Raw genomic sequence first — 23,402 nt, 5'->3', positions numbered from 1 at the left:
CCCTGTAATACCATGGGCTCTTAACTTGGTAAGCAGCCTCATGTGTGGCACCTTGTCAAAGGCCTTCTGAAAATCCAAATATACAACATCCACTGTATTCCCTTTATCGATCCTACTTGTAATCTCCTCAAAGAATTCCAACAGGTTCATCAGACAAGATATTCCCTTACGGAAACCATGCTGACTTTGTCCTATCTTATCCTATGTCACCAAGCACTCCATAACCTCATCCTTAACAATCGACTCCAAAATCTTCCCAACCACTGAGGTCAGGCTAACTGGTCTATAAATTCCTTTATTAAAGAATGGAGTGACATTTGCAATTTTCCATTCCTCCACAACCACGTCAGAGTCCAATGATTCTTAAAAGATCATTACTGAGATTGTGCCTCCACAATCTCTACTGCTACCACTTTCAGAACCCTAGGGTACAATTCTTCCGGTCCAGGTGACTTATGCACCTTTAGTTCTTTCAGCTTTTTGAGCACCTTCTCCTTTGTAATAGTAACTGCACTCACTTCTCTTCTGTCACACTCTTCAACACCTGGCACACTGCTAATGTCTTCCACAGTGAAGAGTGAGGCAAAATACTAATTTAGCTCATCTGCCATCTCCTTGTTCCCCATTATTATTTCTCCAGGCTCATTTTCTAGTGGTCCTATATCCACTCTCATCTCTCTTTTATTTTTATATACTTGAAAAAGCTTTTTTCTATCCACCTTGATAGTGTTTAGAAGGATGAGAGGGGATCTGATTGAAACATATAAGATTATTAAGGGATTGGACACACTGGAGGCAGGAAGCATGTTCCCGCTGATGGGTGAGTCCAGAACTAGAGGCCACAGTTTAAGAATAAGGGGTAGGCCATTTAGAACTGAGATGCGGAAAAACTTTTTCACCCAGAGAGTGGTGGATATGTGGAATGCTCTGCCCCAGAAGGCAGTGGAGGCCAAGTCTCTGGATGCATTCAAGAGAGAGTTAGATAGAGCTCTTATAGATAGCGGGGTCAAGGGATATGGGGAGAGGGCAGGAACGGGGTACATTGTGTATGATCAGCCATGATCACAGTGAATGGCGGTGCTGGCTAGAAGGGCTGAATGGCCTACTCCTGCACCTACTGTCTATTGTCTGCTAGTTTGCTTTCATATTCTATCATTTCCCTGCTGATGATTCTTTAGTTGCTTTCTGCAGGTTTTTAAAAAGCTTCCCAATCTTCTATCTTCCTGCTAATTTTTGCCCTCTTTTTTGCTTTTACATTAGTTTTAAATACCCTTGTCATACGTGGTCGTACTATTTTGCCATTTGAGTATTTCTTCATTTTTGGAATACATCGATCCTACACTTTTCTCTTTTTTCGCAGAAAATCACACCATTGTTCCTCTGCTGTCATTTCTGCCAGCATCTCCTTCCAATTTACTTTGGCCAACTCCTTTCTCATACCACTGTCATTTCCATTACTCCACTAAAATACTGCTACATCAGACTTCACTTTTTCCTTATCAAACTTCAAGTTGGACTCAATCATATTGTGATCACTGACTCCTAAGGGTTCCTATACCTTAAGCTTCCTAGTTTATTACATATCAGCCAATCCAGTACAGTTGATCCCCTAGTAGATTAAATGACACAAGCTGCTCTAAAAAGTCATCTCGTAGGCATTACCAATTCACTCTCTTGAGGTCAATTACCAGCCTGATTTCCCCAATCTACCTGCATGTTAAAATCTCCCATGACTATATTAACATTGCCTTTTGACACACCTTTTCTATTTCGCAATTGTAACCTATGGTCCACATCCCAGCTACTGTTTGGAGGCCTGTATATAATTGCCATCAGGGTTCTTTTACCCTTGCAGTTTCTTAACTCAACCCATAAGGATTCAACATCTTCCAATCCTATGTTATATCTTTCGAATAATTTGAAGCCAATCTTTACCAGCAGAGCCAAGCCACCTGCCTACCCTCCTATCCCTCCAATACAATGTGTAATCTTGGACATTCAGCTCCCAACTACAACTATCCTTCAGCCATGATTCAGTAATGGCCACAACATCATACCCAACAATCTGTAAAAGTGCAACAAAGTCACACACCTTATTTCTTATACTCCATGTATTGAGATATAACACTTTGAGTACTGTATTTGCTACCCTTTTCGATTCTGCATCACTTATGCAAAGAAACTCACCCTACCTTTCCTGACAGTCTGACTGCACACTACCTTTGCTTTTTTACCATCTGTCCTAACCTGAGTGCCTTCACTCCGGTTCCCATTCCCCTGCCAAATTAGTTTAAACCCTCACCAACAGCTCTAACAAACCTGCCTGCAAGAATATTGGTCCTCCTTGGGTTCAGATGCAACTCGTCCCTTTTGTACAGGTCATACCTCCCCTAGAGGAGAGCCCAATGATCCAAGAACCTGAAGCCCTGCCCCCTGCAACAGCTTCTCAGCCACTCATTTATCTGCCAAATCATCATGTTTCTACCCTCATTGGCACGTGGCACAGGCAGCAATCCAGAAATTACTACCCTGGAGGTCCTGCTTCACAACTTTCTGCCTAGTTCTCTAAATTCTCACTTCAGGACCTCTTTGTTTTTCCTTCCTGTCATTGGTACCAATATGTACCAAGACATCTGGCTGCTCTGCTTCCCCCTCCAAAATGCCATGGACGTGATCGGAGATGTCCCTGACCCTGGCACCTGGGAGGCAACATACCATCCAGCTGTCTCATTCACAACCACAGAATCTCCTGTCTGTTCCTCTGACTAGTGAGCTTCCTTTCACTACCACTCCCCTCTTCTCCCCCTTTCCCTCCTGCACCACAGACCCATGCTCAGTGCCAGTAACCTGGTCTCCTTAGCATTCCCCTAGCAGGTGATCCTCCATAATAGTATCCAAAATGGTATACTTATTACTGAGGGGAATGACCACAGGGGTGCTCTGTGTTAACCACCCATTCGCCGTCCCATTCCTTCTCCTGACAGTCACCCAGCTACCCGCCTCCTGCAACTTAGGGGTGACTGTAACTCCAATCGATGATCTCCTCACGCTCCCATATAAGCCTAAGTTCATCCAACTGCTGCTCCAGATTCCTAACACAGTCTTCAAGGAGCTGCAGCTGGATGCACTTCACGCAGATGTAGTTCCCTGGGAGACGCCAACATCCTATGTGAAGAACATACAACAGCCATTTAAACTATTTGCCCCCACTTTTTATTTTATTAGTTTTTATTTTATTATTATTTATTTTTTATTTACTCCTCTCTGTATTGCTCCCGCTGCTGATTGGGCTGCCAGAATGACACAGGATGCCTGCTGAACTCTCCTTTTAAACAAGCACCGCCTACCTGCGAGAAACCTCCTCGCTGTGCAATGCTCCCACCGCTGATTGGACTGCCGGAATGACACAGGATGCCTGCTGAACTCTCCTTTTAAACAAGCACCGCCTACCTGCGAGAAACCTCCTCGCTGTGCAATGCTCCCACCGCTGATTGGACTGCCGGAATGACACAGGATGCCTGCTGAACTCTCCTTTTAAACAAGCACCGCCTACCTGCGAGAAACCTCCTCGCTGTGCAATGCTCCCACCGCTGATTGGACTGCCGGAATGACACAGGATGCCTGCTGAACTCTCCTTTTAAACAAGCACCGCCTACCTGCGAGAAACCTCCTCGCTGTGCAATGCTCCCACCGCTGATTGGACTGCTGGAATGACATTGAACACCCGCGAAGCTCTCCTTTTAAACAAGTGCTGCCAAACTGCAAGTAACCTCCTCACTGTGCACTCCTCCCGCCATTGACTGGGCCACCGGAATCTCAAAATTATAAAATTCACCTGTATCTAAATTTCAGTTATTGCTGAGCTTGATCTTAACCACTGACTTGTATTTGATTAAAGCCATTGTTGAATGAGACATTTGATGCCTTTCAATTTATTCATGGTGTTACAGGTTTTCAAAGTTGGTTCTTTCAGAGAGAACCCAAGGCACAATACGGTGGCAAAATAAAAAGGGAAAAGTTTAAGGAAGGTTTCATGGGAGAAGAACTTCATGCAACAGTAACAACAGAGTAGAAAATATAAATATAAACAAACATTAATCAACATAACGCAATCAACATCATTGCCGATGTATTACTTCATATTGGAAATGTATTCGATGGAAATGTATTACTTCATATTGAGAATGAGACAAGAATCTTGGGATCATATGGTTAAGCAAACTGCAGTAGAATTTCATATTTATTGTTAAGTTGATGGAACTGAGTAAAAGTTGGAATCATTTAGAAGGTGAAGCTGAGTAAAAGACTGAAAACATGAAAGCAATCTGCTTCATAGTGTAGATGAAATGGTGACAGTACCAATAGACACAGCATGTGAAAAACTAATGTATCTGCAACGGTTGGATAGATTTTTGTCAATGAAGTTTGGAAGTATATGGAGGATGCTCAGATTTATGAAGGTGCACAGCAGTTTGTTGTACTGCCCCTTCAGTAAGGACAGGTAGCAACACCTCCACCACGCTTGTCCTGAACACTGGTGCATCACAAGTTTGCGTCCTCAGCACCCTACTCTAATCCCTGTACACTCATAATTCCATGACCTGTTCTAACTCCATCTAAAAGCTTGCAGGTGATACCACCATAGAGGGCTATATGTCAAATAATGATGCACTGGAGTACAGGACAGAAATGGAGAGCTTGGTAACATGGTGTCATGACAACAACTTTAAATTCAATGTCAGTAAAACAAAGCATTTAGGAATATGGATGGTATACTGGCCTTTATTATGAGAGGATTCTAGTACAGTCATAAAGATGTATTACTTCAATCATATGGATCATTTCATTTGTGATACCTAAAAAGGACATGCTTCCTACACATTAAATCCAACAAAGTTTTACAAGATTGCTCCCTGAAATGGCAAGTGTGCTGTATGGGGTGAAACTGACTGGGCCAGCATTCTATAGTGTTTATAGAGCTTGACAGAGTGGATGCAGGAAGCAGGTTTTCAGTTGCTGAGGAGTCTATAACCATAATCTCAGTCTGAGGGGTAGGCCATTTAGGATAGTGATGATGAAAATTTCTGCATTTGCAAGGTGATAAGCTTTGAGAACTGTCAAAGAGTTCGTTCCAAAGAGGGAACAACAGATTTCAGGATATTAAAGGCCTTTAGGCTGGTACAAGAAAGTTACACTGAGATGGGAAGGATGACGCACATTAGCTACTCAGCTCATTTGTTTCCCTTCAAGTCTGCCAGTTTTCTATACAAAGCTCGCTTATCAGAATGAGAAACATTATCAATTTTTACACACTTTTTTTAACAAAACTCCATAAGAACAAATAAAGGAAATATTAAAAGATGGGATTTGGTTTTCTCTTTGAAGCAACATATAAACTATTTATATTTGGAATTACATGAAAGATCATGAAAAATCAAAGCTGTTGTTCCCAGCTCAGTAACTGCTACAATTACATGTTAGATCATTCATACTAATTCCCATCTACTAACAATTTTCCACATGCACGATATTTTCATATCTGAATCATAGCTAATTACTCATGTTATAAAAGCAAATTTTAATTACTTAAAGTATAATCCCTGCTAAGACTGTGTGTTGACTTAATGAAAAGAATAACCTACTATAGGGACAAAAAACATTGAGATAGTAACAGAGTAAATAAGAACTCGTATTTTTATGAGGCCCTGGTGCAATGTTTCCAGTATCAAGCATTATAACCCTTGGGCAAGTAACCATAAGTCCACAGCAGAATGACTGATGTCTCTATATGTGTACGGTCTAAAAAAATACTAGGTACATGTCAATAATGTTGGCAAGCATTGTTTCTCAGTACACATGCAGAGGGATTGTAAAAGAACTCCCTGCTGATGAAGACAATGGAATTTGACATGCTGATTGAAAGTTACTGATTCTGCCACCACATTTAAGAGAATCTAAAAGAAATCTGGAAAATGCCTTATTTCATTTGTGAAAATTAATTGTGTTCAGTTCTGGTCACATATCTACAGGAAAGATATCAACAAGATTGAAAAAGTGCAGAGAAAATTTACAAGAATGTTGCCAGGACTTAAGGACCTGAGTTATAGAAAAAGGTTGAAACGATTAGGACTTTATTCCCTGGAGCATAGGAGAATGAGAGGAGATTTGATGGAGGTATACAAAATAATGAGGGGTGTAGTTAGGGTAAATGCAAGCAGACCTTTTCCACTGAGAGTGAGTGAGACTAGAACTAGAAGTCACGGTTTAAGGGTGAAAAGTGAAATATTTAAGGGTAACTCAGAGAGTGCTGAGTGTGTGGAACGAGCTGTCAGTGGAAGTGGTAGATGCGGATTTGATTTCAACAATTAAAAGAAATTTGGATAGGTATGTAGATGGGAGGGGCATGGAGGGCTTTTGTCTGGGTTCAGGTTGATGCAGATTAATAGTTCAGCACACTAGATGGGCTGAAGGGCTTGTTTCTATGCTGTAGTGTTCCATCACTCTATGGCTCCAAGGATCAAATAGCATTTAAAAAACATTAAAAATTGATATACACAAGAAATTCTGTAAATGATGGAAATCCAGAGCAACACCCACAAAATGCTGGAGGAACTCAGGAGGTCAGGCAGGATCTATGGAAATAAACAAAAAGTCAACATTTCAGGCCTAGACCACTCTTCGGGACTGGAAAGGAAGAGGGAAGAAACCAGAATAAAAAGATGGGGGAGGGGAAGGAGAGTAACTAGAAGGTTATAGGTCAGTTGAGTGGGAAAGATAAAGGGTTAGAGAAGAGGGAATCTGATAGGAGAGGAGTGTGGACCAAATGAGAAAGGGAAGGAGGAGTGGGGAATAGAAGAAGAGAGGATGAAGAGGGAAAATAGTTTTACCTTTTACCATGAGCAATCGATATTCATGCTATCAGGTTGGAGGCTACTCAGACAGAACATAAGATGTTGCTCCTTCATCCCGAGTGTGGCCTCATCGTGATGTTGGAATGGGAATGGGAATCAGAATTAAAATGTTGGGCCAGCAGGAAGTTCCTCCTTTGGCAGATGGAGCAGTAGTGCTCGACAAAGCAGATCCCCAATTCATGACGGGTCCATTTAAAAATAAAAAATTGAAGCAGAATAGATATTCAGAACAGCTCTGCTAAAAATCTTGGAATTTTGTATGGTGGTAAATCACATACTTGAAAACACTAAGGAGCTGAAAGAGAAGTCCGGAGTAAATTATGCCAGAAAATGGCTGATTCATCTATACTCATTCAACTGAATGCAGGATCCGGGGTTGTAGGGGAACAGTGACGTGGGTTTTTGGGGTCAGGAAATCATTTCCTCATATCCTGTTTTTTTTAAACTACAGGACACTTTTATTCATGTCAGTTTCTATCCACATGTCAACCCATTTGACAGAGTAGAGGTGCACTGGGCATAGCTCCTGTCACACCAGGCTGCAGTCAAGGGGGTCAAGTTGGCCCAGTGGGATAGAATAAGAACATGAAGAGTGGTGGAGAGGTTAGGATGGTGGAGCAGACAATGCCACAATATGACTGGGTAGGGTGGTATATTCAGAAAAGTGAGCACATTCAGTACATTATGGGGGAAGCAGGATGATAACTGTGCAACTCAGTTGACAGCAGAACACTTCTACTCCACTTGGCCTATAGCAGTACAGTATTGTGAAGGCATTTACCTCCAGACTGACATCTCCTCACTCCTTTGAACCTAATGATTTCCCAAGGCTTGATAAATGCAGCAGCCTATCAAATAATGGCAGACAACATTAGTCTAACATTTAAATGGATAATCACCTCTTCCAAACAGATTTCCAGCCCACCTTTCACCTCCCCTCTATCAAAAATATTGATGGGATTAATTGAGATTGGCTCCATGGTCAATGCAGACACTGTGGGCTAAAAGCCCTGCTCCTGCATTGTACTGTCCTATGTTCTAACAGCAGAATCAGCAAGGTTGTCATTTTTTGCACTTCAATCATGTGAATCCAAGATTAGGAGTTAAGCTTTAGCCAAAAGGAAAAGTAGAAAATACCCACAACAGTCAGCAGGTGAAGCAAAAGCTATGAAGAAAGGCAGAGTTAACATTTAACCCTGCTATCTTCCTAAGCTAGCTCAAAGGATCAAGAAATTAGCACTATTAGTTAAAATTGTTTAGAGTTACCTTCATTCTACTAAAGCTAAAGAGAAACCATTCTGGAAGGAACAACTAAAGTACTGTATAAACTGACTACATTTTCTTGCAAGTACTTGTACAGAATTTGATTAGAACTCTAATCCACATCCTCTGTCAGATGAAAAGTCATCAACTTGAAATGTTAACTTTTTCTCTTTCCATTGATGCTACTTGAGTTGTTGAGTATCACCAGCAATTTTCTGTTTCAATTTACACACTGTGTCTGGGAGTTATTTGGGTTTTATGTTAGAATGATAACTGCTGATACGTAATAAATTTAAAAGAATTCCTCTTGTAAATTTACCTGAAATGTGCTTATCAGATTATTGAACAAGGTTCCCAACCTTTTTTATGCCATGGACCCCTACCATTAACTGAGAGGTTTGTGACCCCAGGTTGGGAGCCCCTGTGACTTGAATAATTTATGCCCCTGCAATTACACCATAATTATGCAAAAACATTGTTTTGATAAAAGTTAACAAACACTAGCTACTGATCACATTGATATTACTGTTTACTTTCATTGATAAAAAGTAATATCAAAGTATAGATACTTCCCAAAAACTACAAGTCTCCATTTTGTTTTGTCCTTTTGACACTGGGAGAAAATCAGAATGATGAGTACATGCACTATGCAATTTCTTACAGAAATGAGAAACTATGACAAAAAAATTAATGGTTTTCTCTTTTCCATTTTTGACAAGTGACCCTGGAAATGAATCATTAACAATTTCTCTTTTCGCAGATGCTACCTGATTTGCTGAGTGTTTCCAGCATTCTCTATTTTTTTGATATAAATAGCTTGATGCTATTGCATACGTGTTAAAAAGATGATTTTCAAATTCATACAATATAATTCATGAGGAACATTTGGCAGCTTTGGGCCTGTACTCACTGGAATTTAGAAGAATGCGGAAGAATCTCATTGAAATCAACCAAATGTTGAAAGACAAACACGAGGAAATCTGCAGATGCTGGAAATTCAAGCAACACACACAAAATGCTGGTAGAACACAGCAGGCCAGGCAGCATCTATAGGGAGAAGCGCTGTCGACGTTTCAGGACTAACAAAGGGTCTCAGCCCAAAACGTCGACAGCGCTTCTCCCTATAGATGCTGCCTGGCCTGCTGTGTTCCACCAGCATTTTGTGTGAATGTTGGAAGGACTAGATAGGGTGGATATGGAGAGGATGTTTCCTATGATGGGGGATATGGATCTAGAAGACATAGCCTCAAAATCGAGGGGCAACCTTTTAGAACAGAGGTAAGGAGGATTTTTTTTAGCTAGAGTAGTGAATCTATGGAATGCTCTGCCACAAACTGTGATGGAGGTCAAGACTGTGGGTATATTTAAGGCAGAAGTTGACTGTTTCCTGATCGGTCAAGGCATCAAAGAATATGGCAAGAAGGCAGGTGTACAGGGTTGAGTGGGATCCAGATCAGCCATAATGGAATGGCAGAGCAGACTTGAAGGGCTGAATGGCCTAATTCTGCTTCTAAATCATATGGTGTTATAATCTTATTACAACAAGGAACTGAGGTAGTACAAGGTAAATAATAGTAGACAGAGTGCAGAATTAAGTGTTAGAGAAAGCGCAGTGCAGGTAGATAATAAGGTGCAAGCTCATAACAAGTTAGATTGTGAGATCAAGAGTCCATCTTGTGCAATAACATTGCAGGTAACTTTGTAAGGCTGTTGTAGAGAACCTGAAAGTAAGCAAAGTGAGCTTTTAAAACATTATGTCACAACTATGTTGTGTTAATGAAAAATACAACAATAATATTATCTCTTCTGACCATCATCTAGAGCACTTAGGTAGAACAATTATTTTCTTGGTATGCTGTTCCTGAACATCAGTCTGATCTTTTTTTTTAACTTTTTTAAAAACTTTTTTTATTGTGTTTTCAAATAGTTACAGAATAAAAGTGTGTGAAAAAGAAAATATGTGTTACCCATCCCCCCTCCCCTTAACCCCTCCCCCCTAACATCCCAAGCCAGTGTTATTTGGCATGATAAGCATGAGCCTCAACAATAGAGTTTACTGTTAAGAGAATGAATTATTCCAGTCAAGATAGCACATGGGAACAACGAGTCCTCAGGCAACATCTTACAGATTACTTCACTTTTTCTACACCTTCTGCTTGTTCTTTTTGTCTTGTTTATGCTACAGAAACTGTTGGAGCCTATGACATATAGTTTGGAACTCGATCAAAGGATCCAGCCCTACGCTGTGTCCAGAGAGCTGCCTTGTGGAGATTAGAGATGACAACACAAGCTGACTCTTGGAAAAGAGCAGAGAGGAGGCACAAGGTCATGAATGACTCTAACTCAAAGCAGCAAGGAAGACTGAAACACTGAGGTGAATGCAGAGGAGTCAGTGGTGGCTCCCCATGCATGTTGGTTGGCAGCCGAATTGGCACATTCAGACTTGGGTCAGCGATCACTCTTTACGGAAGGACTGAGTTCATGCGGCCGCTCTCTCTGTATGCAGATGAAAAGATGTTACCTATATTTTGAGATTTATGTGATTATTGGACTGTACACTGGTTTCCTTCAGTTTTCGGTGTTTCCTTTCTTAGGGCCAATTGGCGGGTGGGTGATCTGTTAATTTTTTGTGTGTGGGCGGCGTTGGGGGTTTTGATGCTATTGTCGCTGTTCTTTTCTGTGAGTGAGAAGGTCAGGGATTGTCATTGTCACTGTTTTGTTCTGCAATTGACAGGGTTGGGGATTGTTATTGTCACGGTTTTTTTGCAAGTGAGGACGTTGGGGATTGTTATCATTGCTTTTTCTGCGGGGAGGGGTAGGAGATCTGATACTATTGTCACTGGGTTTTTTTCTGCAGGGGGAGGGGTGAGGGATTTTGGGGTCTGCGAGTTTTGCTCCTTTTCATTTTTGTGCTGGGGTGAGGGAGTTGATGTCGACTCCCATAGTCTTTCTATATTTCATGGTAATAAGAGCATCTAACTTCCAGTGTTCATTTCTCCTCCAGTATCCATCCCGTCAGTGAAAGATAAACATGTTGATAATAAACAGCTTGTAAATAAAACAAAGCTCATACTGATGTCACTAACAGGTTGGCAAGCATCAATCCTCAGAAGAGGACACAAATTCTGATCTTTTCTATATATTTTGGTTGCAAGAGAAAGAATACTCTGATCTTAAACTTCCACTGCCTTGCGACTATACCAACTAATGGGGAAGGCTTCAGGAGTAAACCCCAAGGAATAATCCTGTACTGCAGTCCCTAAGGTAGTCCCATGTTGAGTTCAACGCTGACTGACAACTCTGCTGGTGCCAAACTGTATCGGTCTCTGCCGTTCCTTTGGATTCATCAGCTACGCGGAGAGGAGGAGTTTGCTACATGGGCAACAGCTTGCTCTGCATATCGTACTGCCCTGAGTCGCATACCATATTGATAGCTGGGACACAACATCCATGGTTGACCCTAACCAACAGAGGGCCTCAGATGGTCGATTGCTACCTCACCCACCATCCTTAAGAATTTTTTGGAACATAGAACACCGCAGCACAGTACAGGCCATTCAGCCCAATGTTGTGCCGACACTTTAACCTACTCTAAGATAATTCTAACCTCTCCTTCGTACATAGCCCTCCATTTTTCTTTCATCCATGTGCCTATCTACACCTCTTCAATGTCCTTACTGTATCTGCCCCAACGCCGCTCCTGGCAATGTGTTCTACGTACCCACCACTCTGCGTAATAATCTTACCACTGACACCCCACTCCGCATAATTTCCTCCAATCATCTTAAAATTATGCCCCCTCTTACTAGCCATTTCTGCCTTGGGAAAAAGTGGCTATCCATTCAATCAATCTGTCTTAGCATCTTGTACACTTCTATCAAGTCACCTCTCATCCTCCTTTGCTCCAAAAAAATCTCTAGCTCAGTCAACCTTTCCTCATATGACTTACTCTTTAAACCAAGCAACATCCTGTAATTCTCCTTTGCACCCTCTCTTAAGCTTCCACATCATTCTTATAATAAGGTGAACAGAATACAGTCACCCTAAGTGTGAATTCACTCCACCATTGGTGCACAGTGTCTGCAGTATTCACTACCTACAAAATAGAAAGAAATTACTCACCCAGAATACTTCAGACCTGCTCCTGTTAACCACATTGTATATATTTATAGCATGCACATGCATCCATCTTGGACTATAGGTGCAGAATTAGGCCATTCAACCTATCAAGTCAATTCCGCCAATCCATACTGGCTGACTTATTTTTCTCCCTCTTAACCCCATTTTTCTGCCTTCTCCCTGTAACCTCTGATGCCCTGACTAATCAAGAACCTATAAACCTCCACTTTAAATATACCCAATGATTTGGCCTCCACGGCTATCTACAAATAGTTATTTATAATGGTTATCTTCTACAAATAGTTATGCTTAATATTTGCTGCTAGTCACACTTATTGCAATATTTAACACATGCACTGTCATTGGTAGAAATTCAAAGTCCCTGATATAACAGGCAGGCTTGTTTATTGTGAAAGTACATGACTGGCTATCAATTTACTATATATTGGTCCTGTATGACCTGCAGCATGCTTGCTAAAGCAATATTGTAAACCTAAACAAATCCTTACTTGAGCAATCCTCCTGAGACCAGCAAATTTCTTCCTCACCTGCTCCCAGGATCTATGTACAGCTGAGACAGCACTAACTTGCAGTCATACATTTGCAGTACTTCCAAGGAGAACGTTGGTTCACTAAAAAATTCAACCTTCATAGTAAAGGTGCGGAACCTGCTTTCTCAGATGTTTGGCTTCTTTCTTGCTGCAGCTATATTCATCATGAATTGCCGCTGAAGAACAATTTGCAATCCTTCAGAGCTACTATATATACAGTAAGACTCAGACATTGAGACCTCCCTGCATTTCATTTACTACTCAGCAGAAGTAATGGTGATGCTGTCCCCACAAACTATAATTTGAGAAGACGTCTCTGCACTGCACTTAAGCACAGTATGCAGAAACCTACCTTCCCAGACCCAAAGGAACTTATTATTGGTCCTGGCCTAGACATCTTGTGGATGATATTGTAAATTAAATAATTTACCCATAAGAGTTACCTTCAGGATATTCAATTCCAATTCCTGAATTTACTTTCACTTAATTGTGTTTTCTTTGGTTTGAAACTTGGAATGGATTTGCTCTTTTGAAACAGAGTAATATTTTTTCTCTTCTAGGCTTCTATCAACATAAATTCACTGACTGTGATTCCAACGAAATATTCAATTGAAAATAATTACCCTCTTGATAAAAGACTAAAGTTTAACCACCACTGTTAATACGTCTCATAGGAAACGTTTTAACAACTGATCTTGATTTTGGACATAGAAACCAAACAATGTCAAATTTTGTTGTAAGTAAAACTTATTTCAGCAAAGAATTTTAAATTTAAGAAGCTTTGGAACCCAAATAAACATTTAATATGAAAGTACTTCATTCTTTAATACTAATAAAATGACCAGGTGACATTTTTTCAGAGAGTTACAGGGGCTGATTGCTTGTTCTACTCAGCAGACTGTGAACATACACAATGTTCTATTCAGCAAATTGAAAATCATGGTTCCAAGTACATCACATACCCATGCCAGAAGTAAAAACAGTAAGCATCTGGTGTCATTAATCCTTGTCCACCTCCGATTTGGTGACTTCCCTGATAAACAAAGCATTATTGATCCAACAAATGGACTGTATAAGCCACATTCAGTATACCCAACACACACAAAATGCTGGAGGCACTCAGCAGGCCAGGCAGCATCAATGGAAAAAAGTACAGTCGATGTTTTGGGCCGAAACCCTTTGGCAGTACTGGAGAAAAAAAGCTGAGGAGTAGATTTGAAAGGTGGAGGTAGGGAGAGAGAAAAGCCAGGTGATAGGTGAAACTTAGAGAGGAGGGATGAAGCAAAGAAGTTGATTGGTGAAAGACGGAAGGCCATGGAAAAAGAAGAAAGGGGAGAAGCACCAGAGGGAGGTGAGCCCCTCCCCCCACCTTTCAAATCTACTCCTCGGCTTTTTTTCTCCAGTCCTGCTGAAGGGTTTCAGCCCAAAATGTCGACTGTACTCTTTTCCATAGATGCTGCCTGGCCTGCTGAGTTCTTCCAGCATTTTGTGCGTGTTACTCGGATTTCTAGCATCTGCAGATTTTCTCGTTTGTGATTCAGTATACCCAAAGTCAACAAAAGCAAAAAAACACTCCTATCTTTTTGGCAGTAGGTAAATAATTGCTCAGTGGCTTGAAGGTTAATTGACATTTGAAAGGGTGAAAGGTGAAAAGTTTAAGGGGAACATGAGGGGCAACTTCCTCACTCAGAGGGTCATGAGAGCTTCTAGTACAAGTAGTGCATGAGAGCTCAATTTCAATGTTTAAGAGAAGTTGTGGTCCAGGTGCAGTTTGTTGGGAGTAAGCAGCTTAAATGGTTTTGGCATGGACTAAATGAGCCAAAGGCCTGGTTTCTGTGTTGCACTTCTCTATAACTGGATTCTAGACTTCTTAACAGAAAGACTACACTCACTGTGTAGGCAGCAATATCTCTAGACACATTATGCTGAGTAACTGGTGCTTCCCAGGGCTGTATGTTCTGCCCGCTGCTGTTCACACTACTGACACGTGACTGTGTCGCAGGATTCAGCTCAAACCACATCATCAAGTTCATCACCAAATGACACAAAAGTGGCTGGCCTCATTAACAATGACAATGAGTTGAAGTACAGCAAGCAAGTGGAGCAGCTGATGGACTGGTGTGAGAAGTCTGAATGCAGAGAAGACCAAGAAAATGATTGTGAACTTTAGGAAGGTGCAAATGAACCATCCTTCTCTGTGCAAACATGGCTCCTCCGTAGAGAGAGTTAAGTGCACCAAGTTCCTGGGAATTCACATCACGGATGGCCTCACTTGGTCCCTCAATATTACCTCCCTGAATAAGAAGACACAGCAACTCCTCTACTTCCTGAGGAGATTGAGGCAAGCAAAGCTCTCCATCTCCTGCCAATCATAATTAAATTTTACAGGAGCACCATTGAGAATGTCCTAACAAGCTGCACCTCCATCTGGTATGGGAACAGCAGAACATCAGACCAAAAGTCCCTACAAAGGACGGTGAGAACAGCTGAGAGGATCATAGAGGTCTCCCTACCATCCATTGGGGACATTTATCAGGAGCGCTGCATACGCAGGGCCATTAGTATTATCAAGGATCCCACCCATCCATCCAGTATCCTCTTTGACATTTTACCATCAGACAGGAGATTCCAGTGCATAAAGACAAGAACAGTCAGAATGGAAAACAGCTTCTTCCTTCAGGCCATTAGGCTTCTGAACTCCTACCCCAGCACATTTGAAGTGTCACCGATAATTTGCACTGTACCCTACAATATTTAATGTATGCACTTTACTTAGTTTATCCATGCATAATCCATTTGTAGATTTAATTCTTACTCTTCAAAGTTATTGCATATTATGTGTACTACTGTGCTTTAAACCCTGGTCCAGAGAAACGTTATCTTGTTTGCCAGTATACGTGTATATAGTTAAATGGTAATAAAATTGTCTTGACTTGACTTGGTTGTCTGAAGTAGGATACCAGAGAATGCAATAAGTTAAGCTAAACAGTGTTTTAACTGGAATACTTAGTTTGAACATATCTACCCAGTCACAAACTGCTCAATTATTTACAATGAAGCACCTTGGAGAACTCAATTATAAGGAGCTAAATCCTAGCTTGTTAGTGAAGTGGTGTTTAATTCATATTCCTGACTCATGCATTGATTACAAAATCATTTGCTTAAGCTAAGTAAAAGAAGCTGCTAACCTCTGCGATAACTTTGTGCTAACAATAATGGGTAAATAAATTGTTTTCTGATCGTCAAGCAACAACAATATCTGCAGCATAAACATACCCTCAGCTTTTTACAATATAAATATTTATTTAGTTGAAATTCAAAACATCAGATCTCTGCCTTAATTGCATATGCTTACTACTCTCAAATTATTATTCTAAATTTTACCACAGGTAACAGAATAGTTGTGGTCTTTCTCCTTGGTTGAGACTTTAATTTGGAGAAAGGCTAATTTTGATGGTATCAGAAAGGATTTTGCAAGTGTGGATTGGGACAGGCTGTTTTCTAGCAAAGGTGTGCTTGGTAAGTGGGAGAAAGGTGAAATTTTAAGAGTACAGAGTTTGTATATTCCTGTCAAAATAAAAGGCAAGGATAACAGATTTAGGGAGCCTTGGTTTTTGAGCGATATTGAGGCTCTGGTTATGAAAAAGGAGGTACATAGCAGATTTAGCCAGACAGGAACATACGAAGTAATTGAGTATGAGAAATATCAGAGAACACTTACATTTCAGAAGCTAAAAGAAGGCATGAGGCTGTTCTAGCAGACAAGATGAAGTCTACAGATATATTAAGATTACAGAGGATGAGGTGTTTGCTGTCTTGAAGTAAATTAGGGTGGATAAATTCCCAGGGTCTGACAAGGTGATCCCTCTAACCTTGTGAGAAGCTAATGCAGAAATTTCAGGGGCCTTAGAGAGAAATTTATAAAGTCCTAAGAAACAGGTGAGGTGCCAGAGGATTGGAAGATAGCTAAAATTGTTCTGTTGTTTAAGAAAGGTTCTGAGAATAAGCCAGAAAGTTATAGATGGATGAATATCAGTAATGTGTAAGTTATTGGAAGGTATTCTTAAGGGACCAGATATCTAAGTATTTGAATAGATAGGGAATGATAAAGGATAGTCCACATGGCTTTGTGCATGGTAGGTCATGTCTACCAAAAGCTTGCCAATACTTTGACTCCCCTCTAGTTTTTTCCTATATTATATGCCCTCCCTTTTGCTTTTATGCTCTTTGACCTCCCTTGTCCTTTCATTAGAATACATCTTCATATTTTGGATGCATCTATCCTGCACCTTCCGAAATGCCCCCAGAAACTCCAGGCATTGCAGTTCTGCCGTCATCCCCGCAGCGTCCCCTTCTGATCAACTCCAGCCAGCAACTCTCTCATGCCTCTGCAATGCCTTTACTCCATTGTAATACTGATACATCTGACTTTATCTTCTCCTCAAACTAGAGGGTGAATTCTATCATATAACTCTCCTAAGGGTTCCTTTACCTTAAGCTTTCTAATCAAATCCGGTTCATTACAGGTACCCAATCCAGAATAGCCTTTCCCCAGGGGCTCAACTACAAGCTGCTGTAAAAGCCATCTCACAGGCATTGTGCAAATTCCCTCTCGTGATATCCAGCACAAACCTAATTTTCCCAGTCTAGCTACATATTTAAATCCCCCACGACTATCATAATATTGCTCTTTTTACATGCCTTTTCTATCTCCTGTTGTAATTTGTATCCCACATCCTGGCTCTTATTTGAAGGCTTATATATAACTCCCATCAGTCTTTTTATCCTTGCAGCTTCTTAACTCTATCCACAAGCATTTATGTTTTTCGATCCTATGCCACCACCTTCTAAAGATTTGATTTCATTTTTTTACCAACAGAGCCACCCCACCCCCTCTGCCTACCTGCCACCCTTTTGATACAGGATATATCCTTGGATGTTAAGCTTCCAACTATAATTTTCTTTTATCCATAATTCAGTGATGGCCACAGCGCCATACCTTCCAATCTCTAACTGCGCCACAAGATCATCTACCTTATTCTGTATACCGTGCGCATTCAAATATAACACCTTCAGTTCTGTATTCATCACCCTTTTCAATTTTGCCCGTGTTACACTTCACCTCATCCTGACCATAATTTGCCCTATCATCTGCCTTTCCTTCCTCACAGTCTCTCTACACACTGCAATTTGTATATCACTCCTCCCTATCACTCTTGTTCCCACTCCTCTGCCAATTTAGTTTAAACACTCCCTAACAGCTCCTGCAGAAGTTGATAGGTTCTTGATTAGTAAGGGTGTCAAAGGCTACAGGGAGGAGGCAGCAGAATGGGGTTGAGAAGGATAATATATCAGCCATAGTGAAATGGTAGACCAGATGATGGGCCAAATGACCTAATTCTGCTCATATGCCTTATGATCTTATGCTCTAGTTTTAATTAACTCTCTTTGTCTGGTGCGTATCAAAACCAGCTGTATGTCATCCATCTACTATTCTAACTCAAAAACTTATTTTACATAATATTTCTATAGCCTTGTCAGCAAGGGAATTCCTACAAATGACCACATTTCACAGATTTACATGTCCCTTTGCTCATACTCTCCCTTTGTATATCCCCTCATTAATGTGCCTGTACCAACACAAATGGCTAATAACCCACCCCCACTTCTCTATTCCCCATCCCCTTTTTCCTCTCACCTTATCTCCTTGCCTGCCCATTGCCTCCCTCTGATGCTACTTCCCCTTTTTTTTCTTCCATGGCCTTCTGTCCTCTGCTATTAGATTTCCCCTTCTCCAGTCCTGTATTTCTTTCACCATCCATCTTCTTTCCTCCAGTCCTGATGAAGGGTCTTGGCCCGAAACGTCAACTGTACTTTTTTCCCCATAGAGCTACCCAAACTGCTGAGTCCTCCAGCATTTTGGGTGTGTGACCAGGTCAATCTAGGTCACATCCACATTCTATTAGAGATTCCCTTAGTCCTATCCATACTTTATGCCTGCAAAATAAATCAAACTAGTTTTCTTTTTTTTCCTCACTTCTGAAGCATTAACTTTTTGTTTCCTTTTCCTGACTCAAAAGAAGATTGACAACTCAAGTGCGGGAGTTCTCAAGCTCACCACAACCAAGTGCTTAATTTGGGAACCATATACAAGCAATCAAGAGCACAAGAGACGATACAAATGCTGCAAATATAGAGCACCACACAAAATGCTGGAAGAACTCAATAGGTCAGGCAGCATCAGTTGAGGGGAATAAACAGTCGCCTTTCTGAGCCAAGACCCTTCATTAGACCTATTGAAGTGTTTCGGCCCCTGACCTGTTGAGTTTGTCCAGCATTTTGCATGTTGCCAAGCAAACAAGCAACCTGACATTTATCTCATACTGATGAGTGCCACTTCCTGGGACTCCCTCAAGTACTGTTAAGTAATTTTACACTGAGAAGCAAAGAGAAAAATCTTTTCGAAAAAAATTACTACCAAAGTCTTTCCTCCAGCTCGTAATTTTGCAGGAGGCCTCCTTAGTCAGGGTCAATTTGTCATGAGTGGCAAGGTTAAAATCAAAATCTGAAGACTTGGTTTCTATTTCCTGCAGAATTTTCCAACCTCTATCACTAATACAGTTTGACAGATAATCCTTATTAAGACTATCGAGTCAAACTTGTACACCTGCCAGCATACTATAAGGGCATGAAAAATTCCTGCAGTTTGTATTCTTTAGAGGTAATAATTTTGAGTTTTTCATGATGTTCTTCTTTCATTATAAAAGTACCAATCCTCGAGGTTTCCAAAAGGAAAAGATATTCATTGGTTTAACTTAAACCCTATTCAACTTCAAAGGGCTCTGGAATCCAAGTCAAAGGACCATTGATTTCCTGTACTTTTGTGAGCCTTACTCCATTAAGATCAATAAAGAATATTCATCTTATTATGTCTATTTTTCTGCTTTACAAATCCAGAGTGCCTGTGGCCACCAAAAAGAGTTTTAATGCTGGATAATAAAAGAAGCTGCAAATATAAGTCAGCATTCACATTTGAATTGGAAAGCCTCTGGTGATGCTTGGGTTAGTCTGCTTTTCTCTTTTTCACAAAAGGGAGATTTTAATGGTTCAGCATTCACGAAGCAATATTTTTTCCCTTTAAAGGAAATACCTGCAGCAATTGAAGAGGGTCAAAGGGGACATGCCAAATTTCTTTAGCCTCTTGAGGAAAGTTTGCAACACTTGCAACTGCAGAGGCCTCTCAGTAGCCAACCAAAGGTGCTATTTTTCCTGTGAAATTTGTTTTTTTATGATCCAAAGACAATTCTACTCCAAGAACATCAGGTAGTGCAGGGCTCCTCCATCAGTGAACTTCTCATTGATCAGAGTAGCTGGAATGGTGTCAGGGGTGGAGCTGGCTGAGGTGTCGGAGCTCATCAGAATATCAGAGAAGTCCATTGGGATACTGGAGGAGTCCGCCAATGTGTAGGTGGAGCCGGTTTGTGTTCAGAGAAGCTGAACTGACTGCAGACCGTGTTGCTGCTCGTTTCTTGGAAGCAGCAGAATTGCAGTAGTATAACCATGGGAGATAGTCCCAGACATTTCACTTGCCATCACAAGACTCTGTTGGACAGTGATAATGTAAGGTACTGCAGGCCTGTTACCCTTGCCTGGTGGAGGGACAGTCTATATGGGAGCTGTGTAGCCTCAGTTGTAGCAAGAACTAGGCCTCAAGCTGTGGGTTTACCTGCTACTGCAGACCAGGTGAGAGCAGAAGTGTTACATTGTGGTTGAGCTCAGCTGGGGCCTGGGCTCTCCTGTCGGTGCTGCCCTCCCGTGTTCGAGCGGTGGAATGGCAGGCTGGATTTTGTGCATCTGTACACTGCCGGAAGACTGTACCATCGATTGCTGGACAGTGGCACTCAGGGTCTTAAGACTATATTTTTTTTCAAGTGAATATACTTCTTTGATTGATATTTTGAATTACATTACTCGCTATTTTTGAATGTTTGCTTGCTATTTTGTATGTTTTGTACCTTGGCCCCAGAGGAATGCTGTCTTGTTCAGCTGTATCTATATATGTGTAACACGTTGTAAGGTTTCACTGCTAATGTAATGGCCTCTCTGTAATGTTTCACTGCTAAGATAACTGTAGCAGCAGTGTTTGGGTTATGACTAGACGTAACGGTGGCTTTGGAATGTATGCTAGCCAATGAGAGGCACGTTGTTCTTTCTTGTGGGTCTGGGAGCAAGGATTTTGCGAGGCGAGAGATGAAGAGAGAAGACGTGAATGGAAAGAGTTGGTAGACCGCCGGACAAAGTGGGCTTGGAGCGAGGGTCCGACAGTCAACGATGGGGGTCGAATGGACGGTTCCGTGAGCTCCAACGTGCACTTTAGACTGTTTCATTAAAATGGGCCTTTTTTGTTTTTATTTTCTTTCCTAACCCTACAGTCAGATTAAGATTTATAAAGTTCAATCATTAAATTGCATACGGTGTACTGTCTGATATTTTGCGGTTCAGATTTGTAACTGGGCAACACATCACGCAGCATCCACACAAACGAGATTTCTCAGTTTGGCTGGGCCAGAGGCTGTCTTACCCTAGACAAATGCATGCTGGCCAAACCTCAGGGTTACATATGGTTTGAGTGATAATTAAACTTGATTTGATTTGATTTGATTTGAAAAAAGAGGTACTGGTGCACTTTGCTAACCACTGTGCCTACACAGTTGGACTTGGACAGACTATTGGTGATATTCACTCCTCAGAAATTGAAGCATTCAACCCTCTCAACCTCAGTAAGGTTGAAAATTTGATGTAAACAGGAGTGTGTGTTCTGCCGACATTGAGGTAAAGGTTGTTGTCATGACACCATGCAACTATGTTCAACACATACAAAATGCTGGAGGAACTCAGCAGGCCAGACAGCATCTATTGAAAAAAATACAGTTGACATTTTGAGCCGAAACCCTTCAGCAGGACTGGAGAAAATAAGCTGAGGAGTAGATTTAAAAGGTGGGGGGAGGAGAGAGAGGGCCACCAGCTGATAGGTGAAACCTGGAGGGGGAGGGATGAATTACAGTGCTGGGAAGTTGATTGGTGAGATGAGGTGAGAGAGGGAAATGAAGGGGGGGGGGCATTATCGTAAGTTTAAGAAATCGATGTCCATGCCAGCAGGATGGAGGCGACCCAAACGAATATAAGGTGTTGTTCCTCCAATCTGATTTGTCCCTCCCCACTGATCTCCCCCCAGCACTTCTCCTTGCAAGTGGAACAAATGCTAAAACTGCCCCTACACCTCCTCCCTCACTACCATTCAGGGCCCTAAACAGTCCTTCCAGGTGAGGAGATACTTCACCTTTGAATCTGTTGGGGTCATTTACTGTGTTCAGTGCCCCCGGTGTGGCCTCCTGTACATCGGTGAGACCTGACGTAGACTGGGAGACCGTTTCACTGAGCACCTATGCTTTGTCTGCCAGAACAAGCAGGATCAATGGAGTGGCCATCCATTTTAATTGCACTTCCCATTCCCATTCTGACATGTCTATCCATGGCCTCATCCACTGTCGTGACGAGGCCACACTTAAGTTGGAGGAACAACACCTTATATTCCATTTGGGTAGCTTCCAACTTGATGGCATGAACATTGATTTCTCAAACTTCCAGTAATGTACCCTGAAGCCCCCCTCCATTTTCCATCCCCTTTTCCCTATCTCACCTCATCTCACCAATCAACTTCCCATCTCTGTAATTCATCCCTCCCCCTCCAGGTTTCACCTATCAGTTGGTGGTCCTCTCTCCGCTCCCCACCCCCATCTTTTATACCTACTCCTTGGCTTCTTTTTCCAGTCCTGTTGAAGAGTTTTGGCTGAAACGTCAACTGTACTTTTTTCCATAGATGCTACCTAGCCTACTGAGTTCCTCCAGCATTTTGTGTGTTGCGTGGATTTCCAGCATCAGCAGGTTTTCTCTTGTTTGTATTGCAACTATATTCTCTATCTTTCCTGTACTCCACCCCATCATTATTTGAGATTTGGCCCACTACAAAGGTATCATCTGCAAAGTTGTAGATGCAGTTAGAGCAGAATCTGGCCACACAGTTGCAAGTGTATAGAGAGTAACCAAGGAGCTAAGGACACAGCCTTGTGGGCAACAGTATTGACAATAATTGTGGTAGAAGTGTTACTACATATCCTTACAAAGTGTGGTCTGTTGGTCAAGAAGTTAAGGATCCAGTTGCAGAGGAAGGTGTTGAACCTCAGGTCTAAGAAATTAGAGATGAGTTTGCTTGGCATTATACTATTGAAAATGGAGCTGTAGTCAATAAACAGTCTAAATTAGATGCCTTTACTGTCCAAATGCCCAGAGATAGTGTAGGGCCAGCCAGATGATGTCCACTATGGACTTGTTTTGGCAGTAGAATTGCAGAAGGTTTATTTTGTCTGGGATGTTAAAGATGATGTGTGTCATATCCAGCCTCTTGGAAGCATCTCATGATGCTAGATGTCAGTGCCACCGTAAGGCAGTCGTTAAAGATAACGTAACCTTATATTTCTAACGTACCAACATGATACGT

General features: G+C 41.5%; 1 protein-coding gene across 2 annotated transcripts in view; it reads right to left on the bottom strand.

The window, feature by feature from the left end:
* megf11 (multiple EGF-like-domains 11) overlaps positions 1–23,402 on the bottom strand; it is a 411,744-nt gene that overhangs the window by 368,001 nt on the left and 20,341 nt on the right. The window lies entirely within an intron of this gene.

This window comes from Hemitrygon akajei, chromosome 30 (genome assembly GCF_048418815.1).
Source record: "Hemitrygon akajei chromosome 30, sHemAka1.3, whole genome shotgun sequence".
In the NCBI taxonomy this organism is placed as follows: Eukaryota; Metazoa; Chordata; class Chondrichthyes; order Myliobatiformes; family Dasyatidae; genus Hemitrygon; species Hemitrygon akajei.
The sequence above is the reverse complement of the archived record's forward strand: the minus strand, read 5'-3'. Positions and strand labels throughout refer to the sequence as shown.